The sequence below is a fragment of the Canis lupus genome, chromosome 5 (assembly GCF_048164855.1).
Source record: "Canis lupus baileyi chromosome 5, mCanLup2.hap1, whole genome shotgun sequence".
Classification (NCBI taxonomy): domain Eukaryota; kingdom Metazoa; phylum Chordata; class Mammalia; order Carnivora; family Canidae; genus Canis; species Canis lupus.
The window spans coordinates 20186777-20210104 of record NC_132842.1 but is presented as its reverse complement, the minus strand read 5'-3'; the positions used below and the strand labels follow the sequence as shown (position 1 = coordinate 20210104).

The following is a 23328-nucleotide window of genomic DNA, read 5'->3' as shown; positions in this document are numbered from 1 at the left end:
TTTTGCTGTGTTATTTGATACAATCTAAACAATTCTCTAAATTTGTGAGAATATATGTTTTAGTGAAATAATTTTTTGGCCCTGTTGGTGAATTCGCCCCAAAAATCAAGTTTAGGTTAACTTGATAAATTGAACTTACTTAGGCTTGAGGTATCACTCTTAATTTGGTCATTTTAAGTAAACTTCACTCCTTTTAAGTTATTTAACTTTACAAATGTAAAGTTACAAATGGATGATCTAGGGCCACCTGGGTGGCTCAGTGGTTGAGCACCTGCCCTTGGCTTGGGTCGTGATCCTGGAGCCCTGGGATTGAGTCCCACATCAGGCTCCATGCAGGGAGCCTGCTTCTCCCTCTGCATGTGTCTCTGCCTCTGTCTACGTGTCTCATGAATAAATAAATAAAATCTTTAAAAATTCCAAATAGATGATTTATCATAAAACAACTTGTACAGAAATGACAATAGGTCTTTTAATGAAACAAGTTCAGCTGGGGCCATGTCTGTGTGTGATTGCAGTTCTAACAAAGAGACTTTCTAAAATTAAAGACTGGCTAGAGGGAACTTCTGGGGTCATGCGCAGCAGGTGGAGTACCAGATCCCACTGTGAGAGTGGGAACATAGGTCAGAATATAGGGCCTGTGTCTTCCCTTAACAAGATGCAGAGACAGGACAAGTCCATCAAGCTTAAAAAAAAATGGAGCAAGGAGAGTGCATGTGTCAGGAAAAGTTTCAGGCCTCTGAAGGATGGATAGAGTAGAGACACATAGGGGAGGGATGATAGTGCTTGGAGGTGACAGAGTTGCAATGGTTGGTAGTGGTATATTCTGAGGGAAATTCCTTCAGGGAAAACCCTGGATTTCTTGACGTCCCAATTTCCTATATACCACTTCCTATATACCCTCTGCTCCAGGAATGCAGTGGTAGGCATTTGCTGTAGTTCTTAGGTGCTTGCCTGTACCTCTCTTGAGTGGCTGAAGGGAGTAGTAGGTAGTTAACGCAAAGCCCACCTAAGTGCCAGACACTAAGTGCTACATAACAATTTACATCCCTTATATCATTTTGGTTTTGCGGCAGTGGCGGGGCGGGGGAGTGTGGTGCATGAGTAAAGAAAGGATTGGCTGCAGAAGTGACCCCTAGATGCTGTGACTTTACGTCCTAGTTTGCAAGGGATGGTCTTGTTCTTTCAACATTATTTATTAATAGTGCCCCCTTCAGGCTCATAATTGTACTTGTTTGGATGATAGATGATACCTGGTCACCCCAACCTCAGTATATCTGGTCATCCTACCATCAATATAATCTTGTAGAAAAGTGTGCTGATCCAAAGAGTCCTTGACTCTGCTCCTGCCCCCACCCCACCCCAGCCCACATATTTGAACAGCTGGGGTGTTAAATGGTGCAATCAGCATTACCACAGCAAACATCCAAGACTGTGGGCCCTAACAGATTTTTTCTATTTGGTTTTTGGTTTTGTTTTCTGTCCGTTAGCCATTCCTACCATCATCCTCTAAGCCCCCTAACCTACTTTTCCTGCCTCCTCTGCCATTTCTACTAGACTTCTGGCTTAGGAGGATTATCCAGGGAAACATAAGCTCCATGTTGGTTTTCTTCAAACATTTGACCTTTTATTATTAAAAAAAAAAAAAAAATCAAGCTGTGGGTTTTTTTTTTCCAGGAGGAAAGGGACCAGGATAATGAGTTCCACTGTTATACTTTGAGACAAATGGGTTTCCCAGCCTTCAAAGTCCCCACAGTTCATTCTAAAATCACCTCCTGGGGCATCTGGGTGGCTCAGTGGTTGAGCATCTGCCCTTGGCTCAGGTTGTGATCCCAGAGTCCCGGGATCGAGTCTTGCATCAAGCTCCCTGTGGGGAGCCTGCTTCTCCCTCTGCCTATGTCTCTGCCTCTCTCTCTGTGTCTTCATGGATAAGTAAATAAAATCTTTTTAAAAAATTAAAGGAGAATAAAATAAAATCACATCCCCAAAATGGCAAAGATGAGCCAACCTTCCTTATCTGCAACTGTCAGAAATTGGCCCTTCATGAAAAGCCTCACAGGGGCTCACCTCCTAGGAATTCAAATCTCTTTAATTAAGTCTTTTTTATTTTTATCTTTAATTATACTTCTGGTATTTTCCTTATCTTCCACTTTGAAAAACTAATAAAAAGAAACTATGTTCTCACCACCTATGGTGAAACAAAGATTAATGCTTGGTTCTTTTATATATAACATTAATCCAAGATTAAAGGAGATAAAAAAAAAAGTAGGAGGCAGAGTGAAGGAAACGATGGCATAAAGTGAAGGCTGGAAAAAGTTGCCACAAGGACTGTGAGCTCCTGAGGAATAATGTGAAAATTAAGTTCGACTCAATTTTCTCACCGTAGTGACAGATGGAGGAGGTGGCTGGGAATTAGACAAGTGTTCAGCTTAGTTGTAACATACCTGATGGAGCATCCACCTTCCCACGACCAGCCTCTGACAAAGGCACTGGGACAGTGAAATCTCCTATCTGGATTGTGGGTTGTGAGAAGGAGGGTGTGAATGTTGGGAGAGAGGGGTGGGAAGGAAGGGAAGGTGAGAGAATACTGGCTTCTCCTCCTGTTTTCCTAAAAAAAAAAAAAAAAAAAAAAAAAAAAAAAAAAAAAAAAAAAAAAAGATTGTGTTTATTTATTCACGAGAGACACAGAGAGAGAGGTAGAGACACAGGTAGAGGGAGAAGCAGGCTTCCTGTAGGGAACCTGATGTGGGACTCAATTCCAGGACCCCAGGAGCATGACCTGAGCTGAAGGCAGACACTCACCTGCTGAGGCCCAAGTGGGCCTCCCCTCCTGTTCTCCTGAAGAAAGCAAGGAAAAAATAAACACTATGCCTGCAAGAAGGCTTTCTCTCCAGCCTGGCAGGCTTCAGCTACAGGAAGGGTCTGAATCCATCCCTTGTGACTGCAAAATACCACAGATTGGGGCTGAAACAATAGAAATATATTGTCTCACAGTTCCAGGGGCTGGAAGTCCAAGATCAAGGTGTTGGCAAGGCTGGTTTATTCTGAGACCCCTCACCCTAACTAATCTCTTCTTACAAGTTAAGTAAGTCCCATTGAAATAGGGACCATCCATATGACCCCATTTTATCTGAATTCCCTCTTGAAAGAGCTTATCTCCAAATGCAGTTACATCCTAAGGTACTGGAGGTTCGGACTTCAATGTATGACTATGGGATTGTGCAGGAGGAGACACAAGTCAGCCCGTAACAGGTCACAGGTAAACGTTTAGAGAACATGCTCCTTGTCTGTGTTCAAAAGAAGTCTGTGATAGAGATTTTCAAAGGGTCAATGATGGTTAATACATTGCTGAAAGATTTGTGGCCCTCTCTGACTGTAAAACTTTATTTTTAAAACTCCCTCTCCAGGATGAGAGCAGTTTCAGGTAAATCTTTCAGAGATGTTCTACGGACAGCTATCACGTAAGGCAAGTACTTCTTTTAGGGCACTGTAGGAGGTCAACAGGCAGTTGTGGGATGCCCTTGGAAGAGTCAAAGGAACTATTTAATAGGCTTTCCTCAGATGAAGGGTTTTCACAGTCCAAGGCCAGAATAAAGCTATATTTTCTTAGAAAGTCCGACTTTCCTATATGTATCAGGTACTGTGCTGGATGTCGGCCGTACCACCCCAAAGTCAGCTTCCTTACCGAGTTCACAGCCTAGCAGTCTAGTAAAGAAGCACAGGGCCATGGATTAAATATTGGTGTCACCCACCCACAATTTCAAATGTCGAAATCCTAACCCTCAGCATGATGGTATTCGGATGTGGGGCCTTTAGGAGATAATTAACTAATTTGGGGAGCCAGGGCCTTCATAATCAGGATTAAGGTCCTTATGAAAAGATGCAAGAGAGCTTGCTTTCTCTCTGCTCTGCTTTCTGCTTGTGAGATACTGTGTGAGGTTGCTTTCTGCAAACCAGAAAGCAGGCACTCTCCAGACACCTGGTCTTCTGGCACCTTGAGCTAGGATTTCCCAACCTCCAGAATTGTGAGAAGCACATTTTTGTTCAAGCCACATAATCTATGGTATTCTGTGATAGCAGCCCAAACTGGCTAAGACAAACAGGCTGTGTTGTGTACAGGGGGTTGGATGCATTTCACTTCACAAATGTTGCAAAGTAGCTCTATAGGTCACTTCAGTTCAATTCAGTTCTCCTCAGCTGGAGTCAACATGGAGAAAGGTCGAGTTCTGTCCTTGGAGTTCAGACTGTGGATCCTAATCCTGGTGCTGGTCATAATGTGATGTGGGCCTCTATCTCTCCAGAATATGAAAATTTTCCTATCCCTCTTTTACCTTCCTGAGCATATGAATTGTAATATATATATAATATATATATATATTCATTTAAATGTCTTTATCTGCTAATGTCAAGACGTGAATCACATATGAATTTGTTTATATTGTCTGCTTTCTCTTTTGGTTTTTGATTATTTGGTCCTATCTTTAGTATGCCTCATAATTGTTTTCTGGATGCTGAAGAGTCTTAAATGAATACTTGTTTAGGCTCTGGACAGTATTTTTAATTTTATTTTTAAAAAGATTTTATTTATTTATTCATGAGAGACACACACAGAGAGAGAGAGAGAGAGAGAGAGAGAGAGGCAGAGACACAGGCAGAGGAAGAACCAGGCTCCATGCACGGAGCCCAACATGGGACTCGATTCTGGGACTCCAGGATCACACCCTGGGCCGAAGGCACTAAACTGCTGAGCCACCCAGGGATCCCCCTAGACAGTATTTTTATTAGCTAAAGAGGATGAAAAGTTTTTTTTTTTTTTAAGATTTATTTATTTATTTGAAAAAGAGTGAGAGAGACAGCATGAGTGGGAGGGGCAGAGGGAGAGGGAGAGAGAATCTCAAGAAGATTCTGTGCTGAGTGTGAAGCCCAATGTGGGGTTCAATCCCAGGACACTGAGATCATGACCTGAGCCAAAACCAAGAGTCAGAGTCAGACCTTTAACTGACTGGGCCACTTAGGTACCCCATGTTTTCTTTTTACAGGCAAATAGAGTACCAGTGGATGACCTTGATTTGGTAAGTGTTAATTTTAGCCTTTGTTAGGGCTGGCCTATTTTAACTTCATTATCTTAATACCATTGTTACTTCTCAAGTGTGGCCATTAGCTCTAGTGTGGGGGATATTTGTGTGTCTCAATTGTGTCATAAACACAGTTTATGACAGCCCTCTGTTGACAGAGCTTACACTCTAGCCTCTGCTTCTCCAGGTGTTGAAATCTCTGCTTGATTTTTAGCTTCCCTGCCACTGTTTCTGCTAGGTTTCTTGGTGTCTTGCCCTAAATAAATGCAGCGTTTGAGATGGCCAACAACTGGAATGCATCTCTGTCTCCTTAGCCTAAGGGGAATACCATTCTGTGTTTGAGCTCTCTCCCTCATTTGGAAATTACCCTCTTGGGAAAAACTAGGTGAGTGTGGATTTTACTATGGATACTTTCCTTCTCCAAGGTGTACAGCTCTCAATCCAACTGTATTGGTTGCTCTCAAATACATTCAAACAGGTCTGTGTGTGTGTGTGTGTGTGTGTGTGTGTGTGTGTGTGTGTTCCAGCTATTATACTTGTTTCCATGGAGAGAGAGATATTCAAATTACCTATTGTAACCATGAAATATGCAACTGCAAAACTCATCAGCTTAAAGCAGCAGTGTATAGTTCTCTGGGTTGACTCGGCTCACGGTGAGTAAATTTGGGATTATTCATGCAATTGCAGACAATTGGTCCACTAAGGCTGGGTCATCTGGAGGCTCAACTGGATAGGGAATATAAGATGGCATTTCATTATTATGCCTCTTGCCTCAGTGCTTCTTGGTTTCTTTCACTATCCACATACTGTCTCAAAATCCAGGGCTTAGGCTTCTCACAGCATAGTAACAGGATAGCTATACTCCTTACAGTGTGACTCACCGCTGAGAGGCAGGAAACAAAAATGTCCAGATTTGATAAGGCCTGTCTCTGTAAGTGACACAGCATATTTCCCTTATAACCTATCAGTCAAATAAGTCACAGAAACCACCTAGATTCAAGGATGGAGAAATAGACTCTAACTTTTGGTGTGAGAATGGCAAGGTTACAATACAGAAGAACATGTGGAATGAGAGGTAGTGTTGTGGCCATTTTTGGAAAATATCACCTACCATATAAGCTACCCTGCTGGGGTTTAAACAGGAGGTCCCAATCAAAGTTAGCTTAAGAAGATAAAGAAAACTTGAAGTTTTTCTCGAAAGAAAGTATCAGGAACAGATTGTTCTAACAATTGAGTTCTACAAAACATTTAAAAGTACAAATTCCAAAGTATCACAAATACTTCAAAATCATAAAAATGAAGGAACATTCCCTAATTATATGAAGATAGCATAACCTCATTTCTAAAACTAGATAAATAGACACAAAATAGGACGTAAAATTTGCAGATCAACTTTATTCATGGATATAGATGCAAATATCCTGACAAAACATCAACAAACCAAATTATGTTGGCTAAGATTCTTTGAAAAGCCAAAGGCAGGATGGGATGTACAAGAGATGTATAGTGCAGGATAAATGGAAAGACACAGGAGTGGAGAGGTGACTGCCGTTTGACCCATGAGTTGGAGACGCTCCTTCCTTCCTTCCCTGTCCTTGTAATGTCCATTCTGCTTGCCCTCCCCACTCCCAGAAGCTGCCTCAAGAGCACAGCTTTAAGAAAGTGATGTGGTGTCGAGACTATATGGTGGTACACCCAGTTAAGACTATAGATGTTTAAAATTTGACAGGCAGATGTGGAGATCTATTCCTCTTGTGGCCACGGAGACAAGCCTCATATATAAAGTTCCTTTGCTTATGAAAATTGTCATCTACTAACCTACCAACCAGCCTCTTTCTTCAGTCTGCCCCTGCTGGGTGCTGATTTCAGATTTCACGCAGGCAGCTTAGGAGGACACCAAGAAGCAACAGAAGCAACCAACGTAAGGGAGATACCACTGTTGTATACCCAAAGCTTTTCCTGAAGGCTTTTTTCCTTTCTGGCCACCTTATGGGCTGACCTTGAAGCAATTATATGCCTCCTTGAGAAAAGAGACGATGAGTTGATGATTTTAATGTCCCTTTATGTCTTGCGCAAGACAATTCCACACCTAACTGTTCAACATCTATGAACAAAATTAATTTTATTTACTTATTTATTTATATATATTTATTTTTACAAAATTAATTTTATATAAATATATAGTCTGACATTAACTCCAGGAAGCTACATTATGTTTGACAGTCTCAAAAGCCTTTCTCTTCCTAGGCACTGTCTATTTCATGGCACCACAACAAATCCCATCTTTCAACTCCAATTAAATATGGGTAATGCAAACTACCGCTGTATAATCTCATATGTGTGGGGCTATGGGTGCAGTCAGATAACTGAATGTTCTCCTCACCACCTCCAGATAAACTCTTGTCCCCGGTGTGATTCACTGATCATAAATTGGTTTACTGCAAGAAATAAAAATGGATATGCTGAAGCTGTCTCCAGGTAGTAGATAGGATGAACTGCCCATGAAACAATGCAATCAGCTCCAGACAGAACACATTTCAAAATTTCTTCCTATGGGGTTTGACGAAATAGGCAATTTTTGTTCCAATTGCCATGTGCTTCAGCAAATCATTCTGGCTGTTTTGAGTAGTCACCTTTCAAGCCCATGAGTTACCATTTGAGTTCTTTTGCTTCAAACTGACAGGGCAATCCTGAAGCAGAATGTCATCCGTGAAGTTCCAGTCTGTTCTATTCAAGAATTGGATACACTCAGACCTATACTGACTTTCAGTACCATTGGGGAATGACATTTTTTGGCTTGACCATAAAGTCCTCTTGACAATACTGCGTTGATGTGATTTTATGGTTTCCACTAAAATAAATAAATAACAAGTCATATTTTGTCATGGGAAGAGCCATCTAAAATGGCTGATCAGAAAAACTACAAAGTCGCTATTCCACAGCAACTCTGTGTTCACATGATTTGGCTAATGGGCCTTCTTTGAAACAGATCTCAGTGAATACAGTTTGGGTTCATAAAATTTGAGTCTACCATAATGAGACAAAATTGAATGTCAAATAATGACTTTTGGTGTATGCTAAAAATACACTGTTAACATGTTCCTACCAGGGATGGACTCCTGTCTTTAGGCCAAAACTTGAGAAGATGAAGTATAGCATTCAACCATCTGCCTAGAGGAGAGAGAGAGGCATGCATTTTAAGGACAGAGGATCCCAAAGCTATAACATGGCCCAGGGGCAGACAGATTTTCTTGATGTGCTAATCAGATTCAGCAGTAGCTGGACTGTCCTTGGAAAAAGTCTCCATGCAATTGGATCCATGTGTGGCCTCCAAGCTGCCATTGTAGCTGGTCCATTCATTTGCTCATTGTTCCAGTCCCTGGGTGATCAGTAACCATGGCTAGCTAATGTCAGTTGGTTGAATCATTTTGCCTACTTGGTTGTTCAATGTCTCTTTTGTGGCGAGATGCTTTTTGGTAGGCATTAATATGTGCTACAAAAATCTTCACACTTCATGCATCTCTATCCCAGTCCTCCTTGAGTCTTTTCTTTCTAGGCCCTCAGCCAGCCAGCTATGACACCAGTCTCAGCCCCTAGAGTCAGTGTGTTCTAGATCTGAACATTGGCTCAGTGTGAGAACTAAGCAAGGCAACAAAACTTTTGATTGGGTGATTGCCTGCTACTCCTCCATCCTTGCCTCCTTCAGGTTATAAAAACTAAGAAGTACCCTGTTGGCTATTTTGCCTGTAAGGAAGGCCAGGGTCTATTAACAATTTCTGCAACTTCCTATGGGTCAAGCCACTTTGGTTGCCCTTCCAACTTATGGTAACTGTGACTCCTTGGCTTGTAATGATTAAGGGACCCTTCATGGCCCCATCCTTTTTAAATATCTTGTATTAAAGGCCTGTTAATAAAGCCAGCTCTGTGTCTGTCTCACCTACCCTCAGTTCTGGCCTGCAGAATTCATCTCACCGCCAGTTTCCCCTGACTATTCCTGCTCCCAGACCTGCTTAGGTCTTCCATGAAGTAAAAGCTAAGACGGGATTAGGCTGGCAATAGCCTACTGGCAACTGTGGTTGAGAATGAAGACCAAGGGGGGTCCCAAGGTGTCTCACAGTCTGAGACAGTGTATCAGTGATGTTCCATAGCAGGTTGTTTTTTTTTTTTTGTTTTTTTTTTTTTGTTTTTTTTTTCATAGCAGGTTGTTTTGAGGGGACTTCTGACCCTACATGTTCACCTTATCCAAGATCACACAATAGTTCTTGTCAAAAGAAGGACATTTCCTTAGATATAACAATCTGCAGAGGTTCTTCTGATCCTCCAAGGAAAAGAAAAGATTCCATTATGAGCCAGAGTGGGATCTGCCTCTTTTTCAGCCTCTTATTTTCTTGGACTATGCCTTGGCTCTATCTACCTTTGAGAAAAGAAATCCATTACTTACCCATCTCGGGACAGCCCCTCTTTAGCTACATGGAGACCCCACTATAGTTTTGAAATAACCATTTTCCTGGATTTTATCACCCCCTCCAAGAGATTTCCCTTGACTTTTTTCTTCACTTTCTTTCCCTTTACCTTATTTTTCTCCAACATACTTAATTACTGTCTATATATTGTTATTACATATTTGAGTGTTTGTTTACTTGCTCATTTTCCTGTGGCTCCTATTAGAATATAAATTCCATGACAGATGGGACCTCCTTTGCCTTTTTCACTGCTGTATCATTCAGTGTTCAGTACACACATGCCTGACACACAGTGTGTGTTTAGTCCATGACTATTGAATGAATACATCAAATATTAGGCAGGCCAGCCTCCCCCAACACATGTCTAAAACCAGCCCTGGAGGAGGGAACAAGGATAGAAAAAAGATGTTTTTCTAGCTCCATTATGGATACCTCACAAGGATCCTATAAATTAAGCATCTGCAAAACGATGAGTTTTGCAGATGAGTTTTACAGATGAATAAATTGAGCTTTGTAGATATAATATTCACAAAGCCACCCACTCAGTAAATGATGGAGCGGAGACTTAAATTCAGATCCAAAGTGTATGCTCTCAACCACTATAGGATGCTTATAAGAACAACAAAACCCCAGCATCTAGCTTCTAAATTGATGAGTTCTGGGGCACCTGGGTGGCTTGGTGGTTGAGCGTCTGCATTTGGCTCAGGTCATGATCCCAAGGTCCTGGGATCAAGTCCTCCATCAGGCTCCCTGCTTCTCTCTCTGCCTCTCTGTGTCTCTCATGAATGAATTTTTTTTTTTTTTAAAAGGTAATTTCTAAATTGATGAGTTCTGACAAACAATAAACTAGCTCCATCTCCAGACTTCTTGAGTGAGATGACACTCATCATCAATCTACATAATTGCTAAATTACAAAACAGGCATCGTGAATAACCCTAAAGCACTTCTAAATTTTCCAACTAACAACTGCTTACATCTTCTCCTGCAAAGTGAAGTAATACTGTTTGCTAATCAGGCCTCAGGAGGGCTTAACTGTTCCACACAGAATATCACAGAAATCTAGAGAACCATTAAGTCATTACCTAGTGCCAAATTGAATGCTACCACATATTTTTCTGGGATTTTAACCTGTCTAGCATCTAATGACTCAGAAAGTGTGTCTCTTATTTAATCCCTGTCAAGATTTGTTTCTCACCAAGAAGCTACTAATGACCTCCCTTGTCAGGGAAGTTAGTCCCTTCAGATAACTGTCAAATGATTTTATGTAGTTAATCTAAAGCAAAGGTAAGAAAGAAAAAAAAAGAAGCAGAATGATTCTAGAAAGCAAACGAGAAAAAGCTCTCAGCTGGGAAGAGTCTAATTGTTATTAGCACCTCCACTGCTGGTGGGGGCATGAAAAAACCACACAAATCAAACACCAGAGTCGAAAATCAAATACACATCAACTTAAATCCTACTCTTCCATTAACCTGATAAATTATTCAACCTTCTTACACATTTAATAAAACTCCGAAACACGCTCCAGAAAATATTTGCATATAACATATTATTTGAGAAGTAAATAAAGCCTTGGTAGAGGGCTACGGTCTTACTCAACTAGTTCTGATCAAAGTACCCAAAGCGAGCTGTCTGTGCTGTAGATTTCTTTGTCACTTTCTTCAAAGGGCAATTCTTTTTGGATTGGCCTTTACCATGGTGTGGTTGCTTAGTTCCTGGTGAGTGGGATCAGCTTGATTTACTAGCCAGAGGTCTTGTCCCCAGACAGGTCTCCTGGGGAGAAAATCCTTTGTTTGAATCTTTCCCATAAAAGTGTCTGTGTGTGTGTGTGTGTGTGTGTGAGAGAGAGAGAGAGAGAGAGAGAGAGAGAGAGATTCAGAAGATAATTTTTGAGTCATTAACACCCTTAAAGATACTTGTCTAAGAAGATTCCTCCAACCAAGTGAAATGTAGAAGGAACCTCTGTCCATTCTTCAAAGGCAATTGATCCTTTGACATTGAATGGTGAGGCGAAAAAAAAAAAAAAAAAAAAAAAAAAAAAAAAAACTAAGAGGTCATTGCGGTGTCCAAAGAAATACTGACATCTACTGGTGGGTTTGGAAGTCACAGGACTTTTCCAAGGGCCACATTAAACTACAGAATTGAGGGATTAAAATGATCCAACAGACACTACTCAGAATTCTTTAAGTAAAAAATGAATTTATTATGACTATTAAGACACTTTTGAACATTTCTATTATATATCGTAGTCCTTTTATGGCAAGATAGATTAATAATCATTGACCAAAACATTTAGCCAGCAAGAGGCACGGTCAAGGCAAGAGCAAAATAAACCAAATTCGGTTCTTTTTTGTGATCCCAAAACACACCTCTTAAAAACTATGCTTCAAAAAACAGCAAGAATGATAGGAAGTAGTACTGCTTCATCGAAAGATCGACCTGTGTTTCAATCCAGAAACTTTCATTTAGCTTTGTAATTTTACCAAAGTACTTAATCTCTCTAAATCTGTCTTCTGACCAAAAAAGAGGATTAAGAATACATCCCCCAAATGATAATTTGAGGTGATTAGCACAAATGCTTTGCTCATGTTGAATAGTCCATGGAGTTGTTACCATATTTTTAAAAACAGGAAAGAAAACGGGACCACTTGGTTCTTGATGACCAAGTTATGATTTGGAGAGAGACTGTTAAACTTTAATTTGCACACAAATAACCAGGGATTTTTTTAACTTTTAAAACAAAATTTAAAAAATTTTTATTTAAGTTCAATTTGCCAACATATAGTATAACACCCTGTGCCCATCTCATCATGCGCCCTTCTTAATGCCTATCACCCAGTTACCCCATACCCAGCCACCTCCCCTTCCACAACCCTTTGTTTATTTCCCAGAGTCAGGAGTCTCTCATGGTTTGTCTTCCTCTCTAATTTTTCCCCACTCAGTTTCTCTCCCTTCCTGTATGGTCCCTATCACTATTTCCTATATTCCACATGAGTGAAACATATGATGATTGTCTTTCTCCAATTGACTTACTTCACTCAGCGTAATACCCTTTAGTTCAATCCACATCAATGTAAATAGTAGATATTCATCCTTTCTGGTGGCCGAATAATATTCCATGGTGTATATATACCACATCTTCTTTATCCATTCATCTACCGAAGGACATCATGGTTCCCTCCCCAGTTTGGTTATTGTGGACATTGCTGCTATGAACATTGGGGTGCAGGTGTCCCAGCTTTTCATTGCATCTGTATCTTTGGGGGTACAATTGCTGGGTCATAGGGTAGCCCTATTTTTTACTTCTTGAGGAACCTCCGTACTGTTTTACAGAGTGGCTGCACCAGCTTGCATTTCCGCCAACAGTGCAAGAGGGTTCCCCTTTCTCCACAACCTCACCAACATTTGTTGTTTCCTGTCTTGTTAATTTGAGCCATTCTCACTGGTGTGAGGTGGTATCTCATGGTGGTTTTGATTTGTATTTCCCTGATGGCAAGTTATGCGGAACATTTTCTCATGTGCTCATTGGCCATGTGTATGTCTTCTTTGGAGAAATGTCTTTTCATGTCTTCTGCTCATTTCTTGACTGGGTTGTTTGTTTCTTGGGTGTTGTGTTTGATAAATTCTTTATAGATCTTGGATACTAGCCCTTTATCCAATATGTCATTTGCAAATATCTTCTCCAACTCCATAGATTGCCTTTCAGTTTTGTTGACTGTTTCCTTTGCTGTGCATAAATTTTTATCTTGATGAAGTCCCAGTAGTTCACTACTGCTTTTGTTTCTGTTGTCTTCATAGATGTGTCTTGCAAGAAGTTGCCGTGGCCAAGTTCAAAAAAGTTGCTGCCTGTGTTCTCCTCTAGGATTGTGATGGATTCTTGTCTGACATTTAGATCTTTAACCATTTTGAGTTTATCTTTGTGTATGGTGTAAGAGAATGGTCTAGTTTCATTCTTCTGCCTGTGCTGTCCAATTTTCCCAACACCATTTATTGAAGAGACTATCACCAGGGAATCTTGTTAAAATAAAGGTTCTGATGGAGTCAGTCAGGGACGAGTCTTACAGAATGAATTTCTAGCAAGCTCCCAGGTGATGCCGCTGCTCCTGAAGGATGCTGGTGGGTAGCCAAGATGTATGGGTCCACTGCCCTCTGGTGGTCAGGAGCGTTGAGATGGCCTTGATCCACAGCCTTCTGCTCTGAGGGAATGCGTTTCAGGAGTCAATAGCTCTGAAAATTTCAGTCATTCCAATCAATACATGGATGAAGAGAGCACAAGATGGCTTTGCACAAGGATGAGGCTGTAGAAAAATAGAAAATCTCTTTCTTGTGCCCTTCCAATTTATGGATTCACCTTCTTATAAGAGACATAAAGTATTTTGGTTCTGAATTGAACCTACCCCCATAAGAGGGGTTCAGGGAATTAAAGCTCAGCAGTTAATTTGTTCTGTTGCAGCTCTAGGCTTTCTGCAGGCTCTGGCAATTGTGAGCTCTCCAAAGATCATGGGCTTTGGAGTCACAGGTAAGTATGCATCTTGGCTTTGCCACCTGCCACCAGCAAGTTCTTGGGCAAGTTCCTTAACTTCTCAGACTATACTCAGAAATCTAAGCGAGATAACACAAAGAAGGCCGGAGCACATACACTGCTCAGTAAATGACAGTATTATTATTGTTCTCAGGACAAAACAGCCCAGCTCCCATTTCCCTTGTTTTTGTTTTGTTTTGTTTGGTTTTTTGGTTTTTGGTTTTTGGTTTTTGTTTTGTTTTTAATCACATGCTGCCACTTTGGAGAAAGATGTGTTAGAACAGGCAGCAGGACATCACAGACAACACATTTTGGAGGAAGCAAGATGTGGGAGCTCGTCATCCTCCTGACTTCTCCACCTACAGATGGCTCCTACTTACAATCTGACTGATGGGTTTTTGACTTTAGGATGGTGTGAAAGTGATACACCTATAGCAGAAAGTGTACTTTGAATTTTGAATTTGGATCCTTTCTGGGCCGGTGGTATGTGAAAGGATACTGTCTCTGGTGACGCTGGGCAGCTGCAGCGAGTCACAGCTCCCAGTCAGCAGCCATCACGAGGGTAAACCCACCAATTCATTTGCAACTATTCCGCATCCATCCAATCATTCTGTTTTTCACTTTTGGTTCAGTGTTCAATACATTACATGAGCTAGCCCACACTTTATTACAAAATAGGCTGTGTGTTAGATGATTTTGCCCAACTGTAGGCGAATGCCAAGTGTTCTAAGCATGGTTATGGCAATCTGGGCTTAAACTATGATGTTTGCTAGGCTAGGTATAATAAATACATTTCAACTGAGGCTATTTTCAACTTAGGATGGGTTTATCAGGACATGACCACATCATAAGCTGAGGAAGATCTGGAGATACACAGCATCTTTTTTTAAAAATTTTATTTATTTATTCATGAAAGACACAGAGAGAGAGAAAGAGACAGAGAGAGGCAGACACACAGGCAGAGGGAGAAGCAGGCTCCCTCCGGGGAGCCTGATGTGGGACTCGATCCCAGGACCCTGGGATCATGACCTGAGCCAAAGGCAGAAGCTCAACCACTAAGCCACCCAGGTGCCCGAGAATATATTTTATTCTCCATTATAGATAAGCTTGTCCTTGAGTGTTGGGGACATATGCCAGCCAGGGGCTGTCCAACATCCAAACTTCATTTTATTAGCTCCCTTTTAGGAAATCTCTCATATTATCGAATTTTTTTCTCCCGAAGTCACATACCCAGGTCTTTCCTTTCACTATCACAGAGCAGTCGGGAAACCAAGGATCCACTTGGACATCAGGTCCTTGAACGTTAGGAGAGCGAGGGATGCAGAGTACATAATTGTGGCCTCATCAATGATGACTGGGGACCAGACGCCAGGGTGGCTTCATGTACGGTTCCTGCTGCCTGCCTGGTTTTCCCATGCTTTTGGGTATTGTGGCTGATTTCCAAGCCTGGTCCTCATAGCCCTCCTCACATTCCTATAAGTTCTCTTTCTGTTCAAGATAGCCCCAGAGCTGGATTCTACTGCTTGCCACTAAGATCCGGACTAACTGCCTAAGAGATTAGCAACCGCTTTGCTCTTTCTTCTTTGCTAAAGCCACTGCCAACATTCTTGTAATGGGCCAAGCGAACACAATTCAAACCATAGTTCATAATGGTGCAACGTAGAGGAGAACTAAGAAAGGCAGGGTAAGGAATTAGAATGTAGCTGCCCTTCCTTTAAGATGTTTAATTTGCATCTCGCTTCACTCTCCATGAATCAGGCATTAATGTCCCTTTCTAAAAACATACCACATTAATGAATGAAATTCTGCTTGATAAGATATATTTATGTACACGACTGGCACCCTGCAATACCATGAGTGTGGCTGAAAAGTGCTATGTGCCTCGTAAATTTAGAACTGCATTTCCTAAATGTCAAGTGTTTATTACCTGGAAAAAAAGAAAGGAAAAACAACTCTACATTTTAAAAATGTTCTGTGGCTTCCTTGATGAGACATTTTAAGGACCATTAGCTGTCTCAATAGAAATTGTATTTTAGAGAGGGGAAGAATGTGAAAGATTGTTCTCTAGTTTAAGATTATACCCTCCACCTTGCAATGAAGCTGTAAACTCAAGCAGGCATTCTGCACCCCAGTTATTCCAAGTCATCTTTCTTTGCTCTCACCTTTAAACCTCTTTCTCTACTTGAAAGACAAATGCTTGTGAAAGCATTCAGCCCAGGGCCAGCCTCAAATGAGACCTGAGGAAATGGGATTCCTACCCCTCTTCTTTCACTTAACTCGAGGAGTAAATGCTGTGACTGGGACCTAAGGGTTAAAACCAGTTCATCACTGGATTTCACGAACATGACATATCTTGTACATATCTTATGTGGCTCCTGGAAATGGATTTTGTCGAAGGGAACGATCAGTTTGAAAAAAAATTCTGCTCAAGATTTTCAGAAAGGATAATAAGATTTAAAAAATATTGGTTTTTCTATCTAGCAAACTAAAAAACTATTCTTCATCTGATTTCTTTTCCATCCTTCCCGTTTTAATTTAGGACCCTAGGGAATATAAGCATCTAATTGTCAAGAGTTCAGCTCCAGAGCATCCAGACCTCAGAGCGGTTCAGTTGGTTTTTTTTGCATGATGGTTTATGATAATGGATTCTTTGAGAAACTCTTTCATCAGTTACCTCCTTCATTTTTATTTTGTTTTGCTCTGAGCAATCTGGGGTATAAGTAGGCTCAGAGCTAATATTTCCTAGAAATTAATGTCAAGATGTTAATTCTGTAAGATATGCTTTCACAAGTACAAAAAAAAAAAAACCATCAAGGAGAGTCATCTCTAATGGATGCATGCTTTGTTGTAAGAACACTCATGGATAAGTAAACAAATAATCCTTTAGGAAGAAGAAAGCAGCTTGAACTGGCTTCTCTTGACCTGACTTTTATAGATTGCAGAGTTGATTTCAGAGTGCTCCCTCTAAATCTCTAATAATTTTCTTAAACTGCTGCTTGCCACAAGGAACTGGAAAGTCTTAGATTAATTGCCACTCAGGCAATATTTATTACACACACTATATGTGAAAAGCAACAGAATAGTGTGGGGAGGAACGACTGGGTGGTTCAGTGGTTGAGCATTTGCCTGCAGCTCACGGTGTGATCCCGGGGTCCTGGGATCGAGTCCCACATCGGGTTCCTGCAGGGAACCTGCTTCTCCCTCTACCTATGTCTCTGCCTCTCTTCATGTGTCTCGAAGGAAGGAAGGAAGGAAGGAAGGAAGGAAGGAAGGAAGGAAGGAAGACTAGTGTGCAGAACTTCACAATGGTGATACATGTTTTCAAAAAATGCACTGTTCAACATAGGCCAAGTGTGCATGTGTCACATTAATTGAGGTACTAACGGTCCTTAAGAAAAGAGATCCATTAGTGCAGGAGACAGAGAATCTCTTTAATGGGACTATCAAACGCAAAAGGACACAACATTAGCCAGTTGCATTCCCAGAAGAAATGGTTCATCCCTGCATTGGGAGAAATGGCAACTCTTGAAGCAGGAGAATAGAGATCAGCCAAATGGTGAGGGACTTGGTCTCTAATGGTATGCCACTGGAGGCTTAACTAGCTTAGCACCTGTTGTGGTTTAAAGGTCAGCAAACTGTGCCCTTATCCTTCCACATCAAGCTCGTCTCTCAGGCAGCTTGTTGGCTTTCCTTGAGACAGTTTGGCTTAACAAATTTAAGATCTTCTGGAGGATCTTCCCAGACCACAAGGAAGGATAACATAGAACCCTCTTGTATGGTATAGCAGTACTCCTTTTTTTTATTATTATTATTATTAGCAGTACTCCTTTAGAGGAAGTGCTTCTAGAAAGTTGAAGCTTCAGTCCTACCTCTATAGTGATTAACATAGATTATCACTGCTGGCATGTTAAGTGGATAGCTTAAAAACACAACATATGGAATAAAATAACTCTATGAGTCTCAAGGTCAAAAGTCTACACTGGTCCTGGCTGTGCCATTCACCAGCTGTGGGGCTGACACGGGGGTCACTGAACCTCACTGAGCTGCAACTTCCCCTTCTACAACATGGGAAAGTCCATGGGAAAGTCCCCAATGGACTAGATGAGGCAGTGATATATGTAAAGCCACTATGAAAACAACAACACTCCACCCACCGATCAATGTCTTGTTTATTATTGATGACCAATAAATTGGAAAGAACAGACTCTGATATATGATCCACTGAGGATTGAAAACTTGGAAATGAATGGGGAATAAACTTCTAAGTAATCAAGGATGGAGAGATTTGCCAGTGCAGGCAAACTTTTATGTTCCTTTCAAGTTGCATGTGATTGTGATATATAAAGCACCTCAGAAATGAGGTAAAATCCATTTCGCTGGGGGTGGTATGTAAGAAGGGCAATATTTCCTATCACATGCACATGAAAAAGCTGAGAAGCTTCATTTCCAATCAGGACACACTGCTGCTTGCTCTATTAGCTGGATTAATTAAAAAGCATTCTATATCGAAACACTCCTAATATAAAAAAAATGAAGAAAGCATGTTTTATTATGATGGTTCAGGGCTTAGGGCATGGGTAAAGAAGGATCAATATGAATTCTTCTTTCTTCAAGGATAAAAGAGTTTCATTTTAACCTGAGAAATAAAAACCATGTTACCATATAATCTATAGTTAGCATGTCAAGAACTCCATAAAAATATTCAATGTTTTGAAAAAAGCTTTAAAGCACACTGCATAATAAACCCCATTGCCAGAAGATTAAATCCAAATTATAGCATTATTCAGAAACTGTCTCAGTCAAAATAGCTATTTCCTGCCTATCCTCCAAACACTCTAATTGCTTCCTTAACCTCGAGCTCCATTCGATTTACAATTTTTTTATTTAAAGTTTGTAAGAAATTAATTTCAAAGTTTGAATCAGATGATTTTCCAATTCCTTCCAATTCTTCATTTTGCAGATGGAGAAAACCCAGTATCGTGATAGGACTCAAATTCCCACTCTATTTTGGAGATTTTAAAAAAGTTTTTATGTATTTGAGGGGGGTGAGGGAGAGCACAAGCAGGGAGGAGATGTTGAACCACACTCTGCTGAGCAGAGAGCCCAACACAGGCTCGATCTCAAGACCCGAAGATCATGACCTTAGCTGAAGGCAGAGGCTTAACTGACTGAGCCACCCAGGTGCCCCAATTCCCACTTTATCTTGATACCCTAAAAAGAGCTGAGTTGGAGATGATTAAATAGAAACAAAGTAAAATGACAACTGAACATTGCTCACTTAGAAATGTAATCATTTTACAACTTGTTTATTAAAGGAAATGAACATTTTATCCTGTTCTTTATTTTTATTTTTGCAGAGAATATCCTGTTCTCTAAAATTCATCCTAAAATTCATCCCATTAGTCTCCAATTTAATGTAAAAACTATATTTTATTCTTATTTTTGTTGATTTCCAAATCTGAGGTCATATTCACTCATTGGTCTAAAACTAAGACACAGCATGCATGGGGTGCCTGGGTGTCTTAGTCAGTGAGGCATCTGACTCTTGATCTCTTGACCTCAGGGTTGTGAGTTCAAGCCCTGCATTGGGCTCTGTGACGGGCATGGAGCCTACTTTAAAAAATAAAAAATAAATCAAAATAGGACACAGCCATGCCATTCTTGTTCCTTCCAGCTATCTTAAGCAGCAAAGATCTCAGGTTGATGGGTATCTCAGATTTGGAGGTAAATTAACACTGCATCTGACTGAAATAATTTTGCTTCTGTGTGCTCAGCCAAGGTATACACCATTTCTTCAACAGAACCCTTAAATACCTGTAACTGTAGTAGATCAAAGTTATGCAGTCCATTTACACTCTTGCTTTTACTTCAAATCCATTCAAAAGACCTTTTTTTTTTTCCAAAAGAACTTTAAAAATATGAAAGGTTGCCCTATTTCTCTCTTACCAAACAGACAGGATCACAATACTCCTAATATATTAACCTATTATAGGTTCCACTTTTATGTACCTACTTCCTATTAGGGAAAAATGAGTCCTGAGGAAGATTCCTTGGAAGTCTGAAAAAAATTAGTTTTCAATACCTCATCCCCAAGACTTATATAAATGCCCTCAGGGATGTTACTTACTCTCTTTTTATACCAGATCCTTCCTATGTAAATTAAGGAATATGTTGTAGTTTCTGTTGCTGATATTTTCCTAACCAAGCAATAACTACCCAAACCTCATGGGCTGTCCTGTGAAAATAAACACTGGAAAATAATATCTTTGAATTGATAAAGCAAAATGAATAAAAATAAGATGAAACATAATAAAGCAAGGATGCTAATGAAAGCTTTATATTGAGAAATCAGATATATAAGTCAACTTGCTTCTTCTTTTATTAGCATCTGAAATTTGATATGCATATTAATATCCAGTATGGAGTTCTCTATGGTTGCAGGAATACGTTAGAATATCAAAATATATGACTCAAAATGTTAAAGCTATAGCAAGAAAGTCACAAGAAAAAAAAACCCATGACTAAAAATTAAAAAATATTTTATCCCTACCATGTGCCAGACAATATTTTAAGTGCTAGGGATACACAGTGAACAAGTGCTAGGGATACACAGTGAACAAGTCAAAGACCCTGCCCTCTGTGGTCACATAATATTGCTAATATAAACTCAAAAAAAATTTCATTCTTACTTTTTCTTTTCTTAGACTATAGGTTTAAGGGAGAATTTGGAAAAACACACTATGGAGGTGGGCAGAAAAAAATATTCCAGTTCTCACAAATGAAGTACTAATCTCCTTCCTCTCTGGGAATGACATCCTTTCTCTATATTAACCACCTGGACCAGCAATACTTACCCTGATTAAATGCTCATCTGTCAGCCTCCTGTGATTAATTGCAATTACTGAATTCACTGAGTGCCTTATGAAAGGTGCCATCAGGTGCTAGAGCAGATGCACTCAACATGAGACAGGATAGAATTTCCTATTTTTAAGGCACTTGGAATTTACATATATGAAAAAAAAACAAACAAGCAAGTCTAGAGCAAGATACAAACTCGAATATCTTTCTGAATCATGTAAAGCAGACAGTCAGCTTTGTAGATGAATGATATATTTTGACTTAAAGTTTCTGTTTGCCTGGTCCAGTTGAAAGTAAACATGCCAGCACTTCATAAAATTATGTCTCCAAACCTTCTCTCCCTGGACCCCATCTCTGCCTTGGGAAATCTCCATGATGTTCTACTTTTCAGGCACCCAGAACGCTGTTGCTTTTTTCACTCTCAACCCACTACCCAAATTGGGAATGTTTCAACACAAAGTAGAGACTCAGAAAGCAATTCATTCTAAAATGTTTGCTCAACCCAATACAGCATTTTCTTCAAATCTCATATCCTATGCCCCCCAGAACCCACATGTCCCTTCCACTCTCCTTACCCCAAACTTCCAACAAAAAAAAAGAGAACGTTTTCAGGATCCAAGGAACTCCTGAAATCACATCAAGGCCTTTTCAGGGGTCTCAAGGAAAACCCGAGGTTGGCTTTTTGACCAATTATCAGAGGCAGAAAGAGCCCAACAGTCTCAGGATGTGCCCTATCAGAGCTGAAGGAGCTTGTGTTGCTAACAGAGGAAGGTGCTGTCCCTTTTCATCACTGACATCTTAAAAACACTAATATATATATATATATATATATATATGTCAACTTATATATATTATATGTAATATATAATATATATATCCCCAAGTCCTTAACACAACCTTCTCTAGGTAAGCACTTTTCAATTTTGTCTTTTCAATTCATTTTCGTGATAGAGATGAGCTGTGTCCAAAACCCACCTCACTCTCAGGGTTACTTGGGAAACACAAATTCTACTCCATAGCCCTGTCTCTTTCCCAAAGAAAGCATACTACACCTGTTCATGGGGATGGTCTTGAATCCACTCTGTTTTATTTTTGAGAAAGTAAATCATTTGTGAACTTAGACAATTTGTTAGTTACAACTTAATCAGAACGTGCTTCATAGCTAATCTCAATATTTCTATTGAGAGCTACTACCTCTATTCAAGGGTTCAGCAAATGTCTGTAAAGGGCTAGATCGTAAATACTTTCACCTTTGTGGATCATACGGTCTTTGGGGCAACTTTTCAACTCCACCATTGAAGCATAAAGTGCCACAGATGATACCTAAATGAATGAGTGTCTGTGTTCAAGAAGACTTTATTTATGATAACAAGCAGGCTGGATTGGGCCCATAGGCCATAGTTTGCTGGTCCTGCCCTAACCAGTTCTTGCCCCCTTCACAGCCTCTCAAGGACCCCACCCCAGTCTTGGCCCATTGCTGGTGACCTTCTCTCCCTTCATGCGATAAATCATCCTCTCCCCTCCCAACAAGATTCTCAATATATATTTCATTCTTTCTTGAGCATTCGATGTGATTTTACTTACATTTCTTAAACAGCTGTTTTCCTTTGTTATCCTAAAACACATTCTTATGCCTTCTATTTTATTTCTGCCCATGTTAATATATAGTTTTGACAGAGAAGTACATTTCTTTCATTAAATGAAAATGCATTTCCTCCGTTAAAAAAAAAAAAAAGAGCACTACTGCATTTACAAATTTTCTAGTCGGCAGTAATTATTGCCAAAGAGAGCAAGTCTTTTAATTAACAAATCCTGGATTCTAAATGGTGTGCCAGACTACTCAATTTTTTCTGTTGCTCTTTAATTCCCTCGCTGGAAGTCTCAGGCTTGGCTTTATCCCCATCGTCACTTCTTGTTTTTAGCCTAATCTTGGTTGTACTCTAGGTCATGTTAATTATCCCCACTAAATTGTTTGTTTACCTTAGGTAGGGGACCTCTTAGCCTATAGAGTTCAGAAAGTGTCAGAATCTCTGTGACCCACAGTTCTACTACTGTTACCTACCAGGCAACAAAAGCAACACCCGACTATCTATGGCTTTGTTTTTCTGGTTTCATTCTTTTCCCTCTCTCTCTCTTTCCCTCCCTGCCTGCAACCTCTACATTAATAACCTGATTAGGACACTAAAATTCAAACACAGAAGAATAGTAAGTACTGTAGTTTTATTAAAGAATGAAGTCCAGAGAGAAGGTGAAGATATCATGCTAGAGAATAGCAAGTACAAGGTTGAAAAGGTAAGTGATGAGGAGTTTAGCAAGATGGTGCCTTGAGCGCCTTCCTGATGTCCTCTCCTCTTGATTCTACCTTCCAGCTATTTCTGTTCAGCCTGGCACATGTTAGCTTTGAGCAGACCTGAG

At 40.2% G+C, this 23328-nt stretch overlaps 1 long non-coding RNA gene across 1 annotated transcript in view; it reads left to right on the top strand.

The window, feature by feature from the left end:
- Positions 1-5259: 5259 nt before the first annotated feature.
- Positions 5260-23328, top strand: part of LOC140633311 (uncharacterized) — a 51533-nt gene continuing 33464 nt past the window's right edge. Inside the window, exon 1 of the long non-coding RNA XR_012030931.1 lies at positions 5260-5457. This is a non-coding gene — a long non-coding RNA (uncharacterized lncRNA). The remainder of the gene's footprint in view (positions 5458-23328) is intronic.